At 33.2% G+C, this 15,546-nt stretch overlaps 1 protein-coding gene across 1 annotated transcript in view; it reads right to left on the bottom strand.

The window, feature by feature from the left end:
- LOC128997679 (uncharacterized) overlaps nucleotides 1-15,546 on the bottom strand; it is a 62,423-nt gene that overhangs the window by 284 nt on the left and 46,593 nt on the right. The gene's annotated exons all lie outside the window — the stretch shown is intronic.

Below are 15,546 nucleotides of genomic sequence, written 5' to 3'. Positions count from 1 at the left end.
ACACACATACACATACACCGCAAGACTGCTGTAAATGAGGAAAACTTGCTAAACTAACTATTTAAATAACTATCTTGCAATGTAAAGTGTATTTGTGTAAACTGCATAAACTGTATTTGTGGCTATATTTTTTTCGTATTCAAATTAATAGAGCAAATTACTTGTGTTGTTCGATTGCAGAAGACATAGTATCAGGTAACGTATTTTGATTTTCTTAAGTGAATGACTTAGAGGCTTTTACTCTAGTTTACTAAATAGGTGATCTAGCAAAATCATGGAATTACAGCCTAATAATAAATAGAAACTAGTTAAAGAATGGATCTTTCTCGAGTTCAATCCGGCAGCAGTAACTTTGTGGTTGAAGCGTCGATATAAATAATAAAACAGGTGAGCACATTGAGCCTTTTTATTACATATGCAGTCAGCTGGCCTAAAATACCTTCTGTTCGTAAAAGGGTCGGTAAAGGTTTCTTCTATTAAGCTGAAAAAGCTTGGGTTTGAAGAGGGATTGGAAAAGTTTCCTACATGTTGTACTGATATTATTGTCTTTAGATTGGATCAAACAAACACGCTTTTAATGTTCAAAATTTTAGCACGTAGATTAATTTGTTTTTGTGTTAAGTTTACTAAAACTAATATTAATTTTAGTTAAAAAGACTTGTACCTTAAACACAATACCGTGTTTTATTGTTAGCATTTAGTCTCTTTTGATGAAAAAAGTGTAAATCCTACGATAATTATTATTGACATTTAATTTTCTAGCCATCGCAATTTTTAAAATCCAATTTTAATAACTGCTGATGTGGTCAATAAACAATTTTAAAGAGTGCATAACTATTATTAAGGATGAAAATTGTTTTATGGAAAAATGCAACAGCTTATTTTTTCAAACAAACATTAGGTTAGTTTCAGGACAACTTAAATAAAGGAAATGCGCTATATTTGTTCATAGATGATCACACTTTTTTTGTTCATGACGTCAGGACTGTAACCTAAACACAACAGTTCTGAGTAAACTATAAAACTACTAATAACACCTTACAGCTTTAACTATTTGATACGATTAACATTACTTTGCTTCCCAAAGTTTAATTTTAACAAACCACCTACGGAATGTTACTGCAATACTAGTATTTCGTCATTCTTCATTATACAAGTATATTAAACAATTACCTTTACCTTTACCTTACCTTAAAGTTTTACGACCAAAAGTAGCTTTAGCTTAGCGATATACTATAATAAGTTACCATTGACAAATACATCCAAAACAATTAACAACAACAAAAATATCTATTATTTTATGCAAGCCCTCTTCTGAAAAATCCAATTAAATTGTTTTCAACAAACCAAATAATCTCACTTATTTATATATACACAATAGCACGCATGGAAAAGTAAATATTAATCCTCCGAGGTAGAAAAACTTGGAAAAGAAATCGCAAACTATGATTTCGATATAAAGGAATCAGGCCACCACTGCCTACACTCTGTTGAGCCTATTGAAGGAACTCTGTGAGGCGTTCAGAAAATACCCTAGAGAACTACAACTACTCTTGGCCAAACAGCAGAAATCTGATGGCTTGGATACGACCTGGAAAACATATTCAACACACAAACCTTAATATGCCTTCATGAATATTATTCATACGATAAATCGAAACTACAAAAGGTATTGGAATATCTTACCGTCAGTGATTACGAAGTTGTTAGAGAACGTTCATTTTTTTATGTTTTATATCACCTTTAGTTATAACGTATTTGGTCTAAAATCGACCAATTGAAATTGACCAGGGTTGAATCGGCAAATGGATTTGAAGGAGAGCATTTGTAACAATATGAGCTGTCCAACCGAAAATCTCATCATTCATCCCTAGTCACCCGAGTCGAGAAGGAATGTATTGTTCCACAATTTCGAGTGCACGCCACAATAGAGCAAGACAACATGAAGCGATCAGAACCTAATAAGTTATTATTTTCAAAATTTTAATAAAAAAGCTTTATGTTTTGAAAATGCATTTTTTCCCAATACAATGATTAAAAACCAGTGTCTCTCTATTCGTTTCTATCAGGAAAACTACAGGAGAAGGAAATGATTAACCATTGTAGTTGTGTATGGGCGGTTACTACGTATTTTACCATTGCTATGACAAGATAGGACATCTCTTTCTACTTGAAAGTCTGATCCATATTGTAAACCGTGTTCCAAGTGTAAACCTTTACGATCCATGTTTCATACCCGGCTACGTTTGGATACGATGATGCAGTCAAGTTAACTGTTTCCCCCATGATACTGTACGAACACACTTTTACATAATATCACAGAAAAGTCTCGCCTATCCAACCTTCCCTATTGACGATCGAATACCGTGGGATTGTGTGGTCTCCGTGTAGCACTGGATACATGGATGTGTGTGGTGTTGTGGCACTGGATACAGGAGATTTAATTTAAACAGACAATCATGTAAAGTACTAACATTTTTCTTCAAGGCAACCCCGTACGCCCCAATCCTCCGACTGTACACGCCTGCACTTGGCTGTAGTACTTCTCCTTTAATTCACACACTGCAATCGTCTCCTCATACTTGCACACCTCAAAGTTGCACTTAATAACACCATCGTAAAAACAGGCTGAGTGGAAGTCTATTGTTACAGTGCTGGTGATGATGATTATAAAACAAAAAGAGAGTTTGTATTTTGGTGCTTATTACGTAATTAATACACGTGCGTTTTCAAAGTCGAATATGATACTTAATATGTTTACCATAGTTTTCATTATTGTCTGTGATTTCTAACCTTTCCGCGTATGCGACCTTGTGGCAACCAATCGAGACTTATCTACAAAAACTGTAACGTGTATTCGCAGAGAACTTCTCTGTGGTGTATTATAGTAGTTTACGCAACGATTGCGTAAAGATAGTGTTAATGACACGAGTAGAAAATTTAAGGTACGAGCCTGGGCAAGTGCCTTAAAAACTTCTACGAGTGTCGTTAACATATAACGTGTACGTGAGTTGCGTACACTACTTTACCTACGAAAGGGTTTTAGTTACTAAAAATACTTAAAATAGTTACACTCATAACTTTTAAGAGAGGTTATGTTTTCGTTTATAACCTCTCATTGCCGCTGACAGAGATGCAACGCAACATTGTACCAAACACAAGTTGCACCACTCAACAATTCAATTGGCCTGAACAGCTGATTAGTTGAAGTTCGAATCATTACAATTTTACTTCTTCTTTATCAATCCTTGAACCTCGTTGTTCCATTAACCGTGTTGTTATGAAAAGCCATGCTGTTATGAAAATAAACAATACTTTTATGTGAAACTTTTCAATTCTAAGAACTGAACTGAAACGGCTACTTTAAAAACGGTCTTAGGTGGTAATTAACTATAAGAACATCGAAACATTCCTCCATGGAAATAGCAGGATATTTGACAAAGATTGATGATTGCACATAGGAATTTCAAATGTAATTATCATCCCGAGGGAGAAAAGCCATTATACGCTCCCCCTAAGTGGTGACCACCCTTCAGACGGACTTGGCGGGGATAAGGAGGAATCAAAATAGTGAGTCACCACTCTACCGATACAACAATGGCGGAGTGGTCAAACATACATGTCCTATGTAGGTAAACTCGTTTGTTGCCACATCTAGTATCTGCATTATTAGGACTTTTTACCACTTTAAGATGCATTTAGTTTATTTTAAATGCATATGAAAACCATACGCTGTTGTTCAGGTGTTTTGTGATGAGTAAAACATGACGTGCAACATATATTGTATACTGATTCTTGTATTGTTTGTAAAAAAAGTCCAGCAAATTTAGTTATAGTGGGTAAGAGGCATAATTGGTTTAATTAAATTGTTCGTAGTGGTAACATTGTTTGTTTTTTCATTTCCTTCACTAAGTTTGGTTTCATTTATATTCTGTATCTCATGGCAGGCAAATCTCGTAGACATTGCAAGTACATTATCCATTATAATCTAGAAAATTTAAATCTCTTATTAAAATTTGAATCACAAAAACTATTGGACATAGATATGGGAAAATAATATTCACTGTTGGTTAACCTCAAATTCTAAAATGTGAATAATTAAGGTTACAAGTATGTTAACTTGCAAAGCACATGATGCACGGAAGAAAATGGTAATTGAAATTTATATTTAGAATAGTTATATTAGTAATATTTATGCATTTGTATATATTTTTTACAGACGAGTTCCTGTTTTAAAATAGGGCTCTACGGAAGTGTACCATGCCATCAAAAAGTAAGAATGTTTCAATTAAATAATAATTTAGGGCTGAGATACAGAGGTATAATTTAACTTAATGAAAAGTATATATTTGTTATGATTTCATTTATTTTATTAATAAAATGTCAGTGGTGTACATGGAAATGAAATGGCTTATTTTTAACTTATTAGGCTAAATCTTATTGAAGTTATATAGTTCTAGAGTATAAATTATTACATTTATACTTATTGGACCTTACGAGTATAATTGAACTATAAGTAGCACACGTTTCCTTTCCATTATTTAGTCCTTACGTGGCGTTTTTTTCCATTAGCTGAACGTTCCACTTAGCATTACCGCAGACAAGAGAAATGACATTTTTCGTCCTAGCACGCTAGGCACGAGCCCGGGATTATTTTTCACATTACTTCAGGCTGGACCTAGGGGTTGCGGCATTATTACTTAGATAAAATCCATTGGTGATTCGGGGGGATTTTAACCCGGTACCTCAGGCACCGAGGTCCCGTGCTCTAACCACTAGACCACTCGCTCCCTCAGAGAAATGCTAATCGGGATAATTAGAACAATAATGTCATTTTTCTGTGTTGTTGCAGTGCAGCTAAAACAGGTTTGTACACGAATAGATTAGCCACGAATGTGTTTTACACTATAGACGGTATTAAAACAAAATACATGTTTTGGATCGAGCTACGTAAAATGAAGTTTTATAAATGCTAATAACAGTTATCTCTTTAACAAACATGCAACGCTATCGTATCAGTTCCATCCATTCAAGAAACATCAAACATTGTTGGTGTTGTTATCATGGCTGTGTATATGCAGTATAGGCTGATAAGTGATAACAAAAATGCATTTAATTTTATAAACGAGCTTTCAATTGTTTTCCCAATTTTCCCCTGGATATTAGTCATTTTCGGTAACTCTGCATACAAACGATGAAAAAATTTATAACTTGGAACAATTTTGTAATATGATAACAGTATTGACTCAGACTCAAGTGTTGTGCCACTTGACATCTTTGCGATTCATGAAATTACTTCAGATGATCTATTCTTAGAACCTTAGCTATTTATATGTGAATTAATAGTTCAAGTAAATTATCCATGAAAACTATGCCAAAGTGAAAAGTTTATAAAGAAATTATACTTTTATGCCAAATAATTTGTAATTTTTTCCAATCCAAAAAAAAATGCTTTCATAGGTTTTTATTCCGTAGCCTACAAACCGATTTAATACGTATGATATTTTGTCGCATCAATAGCATAGTCAGAAAATTTACAAATAATAAATACTTAACTATAATAATAATGATTCCCTACCGAAACGTTATTAGCAAATCATGTTTATTGTGATAAGCAAATTATACATTTATGTATGTTTTTATACAGCTGCAAAGAGTTTAACGAATAAGGGCAGCCTCATCGTTACACATAAGCTATATACGTGATATCGCATCTGCTACAATAAAACAATAATATTGAAATTCAAACTACGCAGAGGGAAAGTAACAGTTCCATATAAAAATGATGGTTACAATAAAGGTAAGTAAATGGCTTGCAATTTGCATTATTGCATTACAATGGCTTGCATTCATACATATTATGATTCATACTCAAATATGCATACAATATTAGTTTATTGCATATGTTGTCTACAGATTGTAGCTCTCCAGTGTATTGAGTAAGTAAATTAAAATCTTAGCTGAACAAAAACGATCTTACACGGTTCCAATATGAAAGATCGTTACAAGTTATTAATCTCCCGCTCAAAGAATTATCCAGTCCGAGGCTGACGGGTATAATCAAACGCTTTTTGTAAAAAGGAGCAACAATAAAACGCCTTGTTGACTTTGGTCGTTGCGTCCAGCTCGGCCTCATTTAGGGATAAGCGCCGTCTGCAGCAAAAACTCGCCTTGGCTTTAGAATATTATACCACACCTTTGTTGTTGTACACTGTATCTTTGACGATATGTTAACGTATGAACTACGTACGTGTAACATATTGATTGCTTTATACGCTACGCATGTATGTCTAACAAATAAATTTAACACTTTACAATGAGGCACGCCAAACACATATCCTGTAGAATATTAACTATTGAATCTAGAACTAAACGAATTCACTATCAATAAACATAAACAACTGGAACAAATTCTCAATTTTTGCTTTACGTTTTCAGACAAGAATACAGGTCTGGTGAAAAATTGATAAACTTTGTGTTTTAAGGGTCAAATATGAGAAAACCCCATTTTTACCCCATAAAACCTCCCGTTAAACCCCGTTCTCATGGTCTAATCATGGTGGTTCGCGAACTCATTCAAGTTTATCCCGCCTTTAAACCAAATTTCATCAAAATCTGACAACAATGATTCAAATTATCGCGTTCATGGACAAACACACACACATATATATTCAAACGAATGGTGTTTTTGGCCTCTGGGGAAATCAAAATGAAAAAGTAAAACGGTCCCGGGCCTAGCCACCTACAGTAATAACTACTTCCCTACAGGGAAATTCACTAAAAGCCACAGTGGTCATGTGACATGCGGAAGTCGTCTGATTCAATCATCGGTTTGAAACCTACGATTGGCCCTAATGGGGAATTCGGCCTTGTTCCGCCGATACTGTCATGAGGCGTAACATTTAGAATTTGAATATGAGGTGGACTGGAGCTGTGGTTTTTGGCTATACGAGGCACTTTTAAACTATCAGTCTAGTTTATTTTTGCCTTATAAGTAAATAGTTCAATTAGTCTATAGGAATTTAAATTATATAAAACACTATTTTTACCATAGGACATGAAAACTAATTCTAATGGCCCTAAAATATAAGCCACTATACACTACTTTTAAATAATATACACGGACAGATAATTTCAGTGCAACACAAAAATAATATCAGCAAGATAAAAAAAAATACATTCTAATTTGTATGTGAGCCAAATGCATAAGAGCAATGAGTGATATGGTAATGAATTTTTATTTTTAAAGATTGTGTGTTTTCAAAAAAATCTCTTGTCATACATTGCATTGTAACAGTAGAAGTAGTAAAATCGATTTACCCAACACAGTAGTAGGCCTAAGTAGTATATTATGATAAATCTCGATGCTTCTTGTTTTTGAGTCAAACTAAACATTGTATGATTCGATGCTTAATCATTTATTACATGGTTCTTGTTTTCATACCAACAATTTGTATTTTAAAATTACTTAAACGCAGAATCTCATTGAATGACACTGGAATAAAGAGTGAATCATGAGCTGTAGGGTTACTCTCACCAGGGATACATTCATATCAGACATTGTGTAAAGGGAAAATAGAAGGACTTGCCATCAACAAATCCTCCTTCAACATCAACTGTTAAGTTAATAGATAGTTCAATAAATGCCACTTGTTACCAATACAATGAATGCCAATGCCAATACATTCCATGTCATAGCTTACCATAGATCCACCTACTCTGAGTTGAGTAGTGTAAACCTACTGATTAAAAACAAAACCTCGGATTGATATTATTAATGGAATATAAAATACACTACAATGTATAGACAAACTGGCAGGTTGACTGATAACAATATACTGTGGGTAGCATACTGAGAGATGGCTCCCAAAGTCACAAGCTGGATCACACACATTGTAAGGTATGGTAGGATCGGAGAGGTATGTCCGTGGGAACTGTGTGTGTCGGTTTGTAGCAGGATACACCACCAAAGCCGGATATTACTGGGACCAAACACTGGCAGAACCATTCATTGACTAAATAACTAGCTTACCTGCGTGGCATGTATTGTCCAAAAACGATCCATGATACACTATGGATATAGTTGCTTCCCTATTGGAAGTTGAAGTGGAATTGTACCTGATCGACCTGTTACATTAGAGTCACCTGCCTAGTTTGGTATTAAATCCTCAAAAGTCTCAAATTCCTAGTTATTTTCTAAGTTTGAATAAGCTGTGTTAGAATATGCGTATTATTGTATAGATAGGCCTATCCTAGGCCTATCTGTTTTTTTAAGCAACATTTCCAATCTCGTACTGAATGTATCTTTGTTAACCCTTCAACACCTTTTTCAGCACTTTTTTCAAGATCCTGACTAAAATCTGCTAAATTAATCAGTTAAAAAGAGCCAAAAAATCGAACCAATTCTACAATCACACATCCATATTACCATTCACTGTGCTTGTCTGTGAGTGGAATAAACCTTCGGATGATATTATAAACCATTATTTGTGAGGCAATCTTCAGCTTTATGTACAACTTACGTAAACGGCTCATCAATGAAACATTTAGTATTTAAATAAAATGTAAAGTGTACCGGTACAAAAGAGTTTACTTTGTAAAAAAGGACTAAGGTAATTTGCTTATTTTGATTATAAGATTTCAAAAATACACTTGTTAACGCCAACTTTAGACTGTAAAGTACTAGCGCCCGAGAAGATCTCATACAGTAGCTATTTATGCTTGGGGTCAACCAACACGTGCCAGTAAATCTCGTACGACAGTTTTCGTAAAATTAAGTAAAAATTGTAAGAGGAACATTTAATATGATAACAATTTTAAAAAAACTAAAATATTACTATTGAATATGTGGGTAAATGGACAGGGTTCGTTACAATAAATGATGGTGTAGAAAGGTTCTAAAACATTTTCCGGGTCAGAAAGGGTTGAGCTACAGGTGCAAGGGTGGTGCTTCCTCTCTCCCCCTCCCCTCTTGGCAACATCTCCTCTCTCACTCTCTCTCACTTTCACCGTACAACGGCATTTATCACAGCCCAATTTTGAGCGCACTCGGCGTATAATTTGGGCACATCACTTCTGGTTTAACGACACCTCTTGTTTCTTTGGAACATCTCGATTGTACAAATAACGCTTGTAATTCGTTTGTCACGGACTATATTTTACTTGTGTCATTTGCAAACAGGAAATTTATACTTGCTAAGGATTGAAAGTCTTTAGGTCATGAATAATTTATAAAAATACTTCAAGGATTACAAAACTCATTCTAGTAAATTTATCAAACAAATAATCTCGCTGATTTTGATCGTTCGTTTTTATGCATAGGATTTAAAACTAACTGGCTTGTTCATAAAAATCCAACAAGTTCACCTTCAAAACTTATCTAGAATACCTTTAAGATTACTCATTACCTTAGATGAAGCAGATATAAAGATATATAGATACAGTATAAAGATAATTATGCTACATCAATATACGAGTAGAAATAAATCCCCAATCACAAGGAGGGTAATCTATAAAGTTATTGCTTATGATGTCGATATATAAATCGAGATACTTAATATGGGAACAAGCAAAATGTCACACTCAATCCCTATCTACTGTAATAGTCAAGATGTTATGAAAGTTAGTAAGAATAATTATAAGTGTACAGTATGTTAGGATGTGTTAGGAATACAGTAGTAGATTGGCCACAGCAGCGTGGCCAGGTAAGAGGGAAGAATCGGGAAACTTGTAATTCAAATTTCTTTTTATATTTTACGTTAACATCAGAACATGTCCTCTTGAATAGACATGACGATTAAAAACTAATGATTTTGTATTTTTAATTCAGTATAAAGTTTATATTTTGGAGATACAGTATGTTAAATGTTATTTAACTCTTTTGGTAAATCGGTTAAATGAGCTTGCAATAAACTGAACAGTATTTATCCTGTTTTAAAGCATCCAGTTCTTGTTTGAAAAAGATTTATTTTGTCTTGTGTGAATATGTATTTACCTTTCTCTTATTGTTGATGTTAATTTGTATGGTTTCATAATAATACGTACTAACCAACCACTATACCCGAGTTTTGCAACGAGGTAAAGAATGCGCTAGAAAAATGTTGTTTTTAAAACGCCACGCCGTATGAAATGGTTACACATCCATCACTTAATTTATAAACGAAATGCAATTGTACCACTTAGCTTGATAAAAATTTGCTACTGTTAATTCAGGTGATGAAAAAACTTTATTAGTCTACCCGGTATTATATAAAGGTGGTGCTGATGAAACTTTGAAAATGCTGTTTGTATGTTTTAAGGACATTGTTACGTTTAAAAGATATGCATATTTACAAGTGTATTGGATTTGAAATAAACGGTATCAGCAATCTGACACATACTATTATTTGTATAGAGATTTTATATAAGGAATCGTGGTCCTATTTTTAATTCCTACATACATTTGATCGATGGTGAGGCACAGTAATGACATTATTACAACACTTAGCTAGCCATCAGTATATATCTACAGAGATGCTAAACACCGCTAAAATAACCAGCCTATATATAACTATTTAAAATTAATTGTAACTACTTAACATTACTATTATTATTTAATGTTACTTTTATGGGGACGACATTAGTAAGCGAGTTCTTGTACAGTTTTGGACGCAGTATAATAATTTATTGAAGTACCTATTATTTTCATCAGAATTTACATATTCTAACACATATTTTATGTCACACAATGTATTTTTGTTACAATCTCAAGATCTTGAGGATGTGTTTGCTTTATCCTGCTGTTACGAGTTGCAAGTGTCTCACTACAGTACATCAAATATGTATATATGCTAACATAGTCCGGCCCAACCTAGGTAACGGTATGTTTGGCCTTCATTTGTAGCTCAGGTCTAGACTTAACAAAATCATTTTCACCAGAAAATTTGCTTGTATATTAAAACATTGCTACAACTCTATATCTCCTATATTTTTTTTTTAATTTTTTCTTCAGTGGAACCATTTTGGGATTTTTTAATGATCGAAACTTTTTCTAACCACTTGTTTCTCCGACCCATCTTTGACGCGAATTATTTTGATTGAGGTTTGTTTTTTGACCAATTTCCATTATTTGTGATTTTTTTTTCAATACCATTTGGAATTGTAGTAGATAAAAATACATCTGATAGCTATGTTTTCTACATAACGTTGTGGTATGTTCATTCGAATATGAATGATTTCAAAATCTATACTTAGTTTTGGGCTCGAATGTCGAAATTTATTTGTGCTGTTAATAAATCTTTACAAATGTTTATAGTATAAACATTTCCCCCACAAAAACTAACAATTAAATTTGTTTGAATCAGTTGACACTGATTTTATATAGTAACTTTAATATTTAATATTACATAAACCTATACAAACAAACTAGACTTGGTAAATGTGTAGTTATCGTATTTTAGAATGATAATACGTGTAGTTTAAATATTGCCTGCAACAGTAATATAATCTTTTAATATATTTAATTTTATAATGAATTAATTACTGTACTTCAAAGCCACTTCTGGCGGTTAACAATTGCGGACGCCTTCAAACTACCGAACACTAATACCACACTCAACTGTGACAGCATGGCTAGAATCGCGGTCCGAAGGTGTTACTCAGTCTTACAAATATAATTTATCATTGACAATATTGTATAACTGTGGAACACAATTTTATTTTGATGCTATCTATATTCTAGCAGAGTACCCGTCCTTCGAACGGCGTTGGCATATAAGTACAAAATGCTTATTGCAGTTATACTCAAGCTGTGCGATTGCAATGGGGGAGGACACAGTTTGATAACATTTTGTTCTTTAAAATTATGGTATGCTACAGTATAACACATCTACCATAGCCATAATGTTCTACCACAGCACCTAAACAATCGGAATAAAAATTATCAAACATTCTTACAATATCACAAATTATTTATGCAATTAAAATCATAAACATATAACTGTAAACAATCCTACTTTGACAGTTCTTATTGTGTACACAGCTTTTTGTTGCTGCTTAGTTCAAATTAGCTGTTGTCATAAATGGGACAAAATAATATTCCTGCACCCTGTTGGTATACCTTATAAATTTTTAATGCTATTGCATATCATAGAACCAACTTGTTTACTTAAAACAGCTGACTAAATTCTTTAATTCTTTTAAAATATGAATACTCATAAGGTTAAACATGGAGAGCTATAGAGCCACGGGGGTGGAGCCCGAAAGGATTTTTGAGATAAGAATGGGCCTATATGTTAATCGGGAATGTGAGCTATCATCATGACAAATTTCAGCCAATTCGTCAGTAGTTGATGCGTGATTGAACTTCAAACAAACAAACACACAAACTTTCACTATAATATTACAGTAAGATTAATAGGCAAGCATATTTCTTTAAAACATTTTTGCTCAGCTTGTGTCATTGCAGGGGAAATCTACGGATACTGTTCGAAATATATTTTCCTGTAGATGTGTAGAATACCTTTATAAATTAAAATAGGTTCAAAAATAAACACAAAAGTTTAGTTTAAACCTTACAAACTTACAAATTAACATGGGCCTTATAGGTTGCCATGCTGGTGACGAAATAACAACCCAATATAAACAGAAAATCAAAACCAATGGAAAACTGCTACACAATCGTCACATGTTTTATTTACAGCGTGGGGTGAAAATGAAGAAATCTGTACATTACACATTTTTGTTCGAGTTTTTGACCACTGGGCGACCTCTAATATATGTTATTTTAAGCTTTTATTTATTACCATGGCGTTGAGGGTTTCAAAATTAAAATGATTAATCATATATACTTTTTAGATAAATTACATTTTAAAGTATTTTATCGTTGTATATTTGTATTAGGTAGAATAATTTTAAAAGTCAGTACCAGTATCTTACTTCAACATGACAAATTTTGACATAAATATTTATTGTTATTCTTGGAAGGGATTATAAATATATCTTATTTTAAATCATCTTACTAAAACTGAATTATAAATTGGTCAAACTACTTGTAGGCTAGTTGAGATTTGCAAACAAATAGAATATAAAAAATCCAGATTACGTATGCCAAGTCCAACTGTTCAAATTATGTTAGAATTGTTAGAAAATGTACGGTAATATATTTTTGAGAATGCTAGCAACGCCTACTATTTTAAGTGTGTTTTTTTTACAATTAGAGAATTTTAAAACTAAAAACATAAATTTCCTCTCGATAAGGGTGTTATGAAATTTAGTGGTATTATAATGATCATGTTCAACAAATACATCACTTCAGTGTGGCTTATTATATTTTTTCCAAAATAAAGTCCATTCTCTTTAAACTGTATTCAAATTAGTTCTTAAAGTGGTTGATCCAACAAAACATTATAATGTTATAATTTGTTGCACAAAACAGCAATAACATACCACTATTAAGTATACGTTTGTAGCAATTATTGTACATTTAAAACACGGAATTGTTTTACTCATATTTTTTTTAAACATCGAGTACGTTCAATTATATTCTTTATTTAAAATTATATTTTGCAAATACGCAAATTAGGAAATAATATCTCGTAAGATATGTCACATTCTCCACGAATTTCAACTTTCAAACAGAGGACACAATAACTAAACACTATATTAAGTATTACAAAGAAAGCTACTCATGTTGAACCGAATACAATCTGTTCTGAACTATAACCGCTTTGACCTCGTTAAGAGGCATGTTTTCTGGACTATAACCGCGTTACTGGCCTAGATATAAGACATTTTTTCTGGACTATAACCACGTTACTGGCCTAGATATAAGACATTTTTTCTGGACTATAACCACGTTACTGACCTAGTTATGAGACATGTTTTCTGGACTATAACCGCGTTACTGGCCTAGATATAAGACATTTTTTCTGGACTATAACCGCGTTACTGGCCTAGATATAAGACATTTTTTCTGGACTATAACCACGTTACTGACCTAGTTATGAGACATGTTTTCTGGACTATAACCGCGTTACTGACCTAGTTATGAGACATGTTGTCTGGACTATGACCGCGTTACTGACCTAGATATGAGACATGTTTTCTGGACTATTACCGCGTTACTGACCTAGTTATGAGATATGTTTTCTGGACTATAACCGCTTTATTGATCTAGTTATGAGACATGTTTTCTGGACTATTACCGCGTTACTGACCTAGTTATGAGACATGTTGTCTGGACTATAACCGCGTTACTGACCTAGTTATGAGACATGTTGTCTGGACTATAACCGCGTTACTGACCTAGATATGAGACATGTTTTCTCTGACTATTACCGCGTTACTGACCTAGTTATGAGACATGTTGTCTGGACTATGACCGCGTTACTGACCTAGATATGAGACATGTTTTCTGGACTATTACCGCGTTACTGACCTAGTTATGAGACATGTTGTCTGGACTATAACCGCGTTACTGACCTAGTTATGAGACATGTTGTCTGGACTATAACCGCGTTACTGACCTAGATATGAGACATGTTTTCTCTGACTATTACCGCGTTACTGACCTAGTTATGAGACATGTTGTCTGGACTATGACCGCGTTACTGACCTAGATATGAGACATGTTTTCTGGACTATTACCGCGTTACTGACCTAGTTATGAGATATGTTTTCTGGACTATAACCGCTTTAGTGATCTAGTTATGAGACATGTTTTCTGGACTATTACCACGTTACTAACCTAGTTATGAGACATGTTTTCTGGACTATTACCGCGTTACTGACCTAGTTATGAGATATGTTTTCTGGACTATAACCACTTTACTGACCTCATTATGAGACATGTTTCCCAATGATGTGTAAAAAATAAAATAAATCATATATGTGTGAAATAAAATACAGTTAGAAATTCGATAGAGTATAATAATGTGTTATTATAGAGATCGCGGGTTTAGTGATTTAGCACCATGAGACAAGAAAGGGTCGGATGATGTATGTGAGTTTGCGGACATGAGGTGTCTAGTGATGATTGTTCTACAATGGCTGTGAAACATTGTCAGTATCTGGAAACAAAGGTTGTTATAATAATAGTGAGGGATTCAACAATTAATGATGATTCCCAGGTACATTGCTTTTACAATAATAAAATATTATAAAGTAAAACTTTAGCCTTTGTACATTGTATCAGTATCTATCGAAAACAATTTTATTGTTACAAATAATAATAAGATTCGACAACCATTAATACTTTATAAATACTTTGATTTACGCTGAATAATTTAAACATACAAAGCCGATTCTTTTGTCTAACTGAACTACATCTAAAGTATCTTGAAAAGTTGAAATCTTTAATTATTAATAATGGTTAAAAACCCAGCAAACAATAATGTTTTCCAGGTACTTTTATATTGCCTTGGTAATGTATGAAATATGTTGTTGACAAAATGTCGTCAAGTTAATATACATTCGAATTTAATGCCTTTAAAATCAAGATTAAGTTTTAAAGAAAATAACTCTAAACATATATTTTACAATTATTATAACTAAATTATAACGCATAGT

Source organism: Macrosteles quadrilineatus, unplaced genomic scaffold (genome assembly GCF_028750875.1).
Source record: "Macrosteles quadrilineatus isolate MER2022 unplaced genomic scaffold, UCM_ALF_1.0 Scaffold_1__1_contigs__length_201487025, whole genome shotgun sequence".
In the NCBI taxonomy this organism is placed as follows: domain Eukaryota; kingdom Metazoa; phylum Arthropoda; class Insecta; order Hemiptera; family Cicadellidae; genus Macrosteles; species Macrosteles quadrilineatus.
The sequence above is the reverse complement of the archived record's forward strand: the minus strand, read 5'-3'. Positions and strand labels throughout refer to the sequence as shown.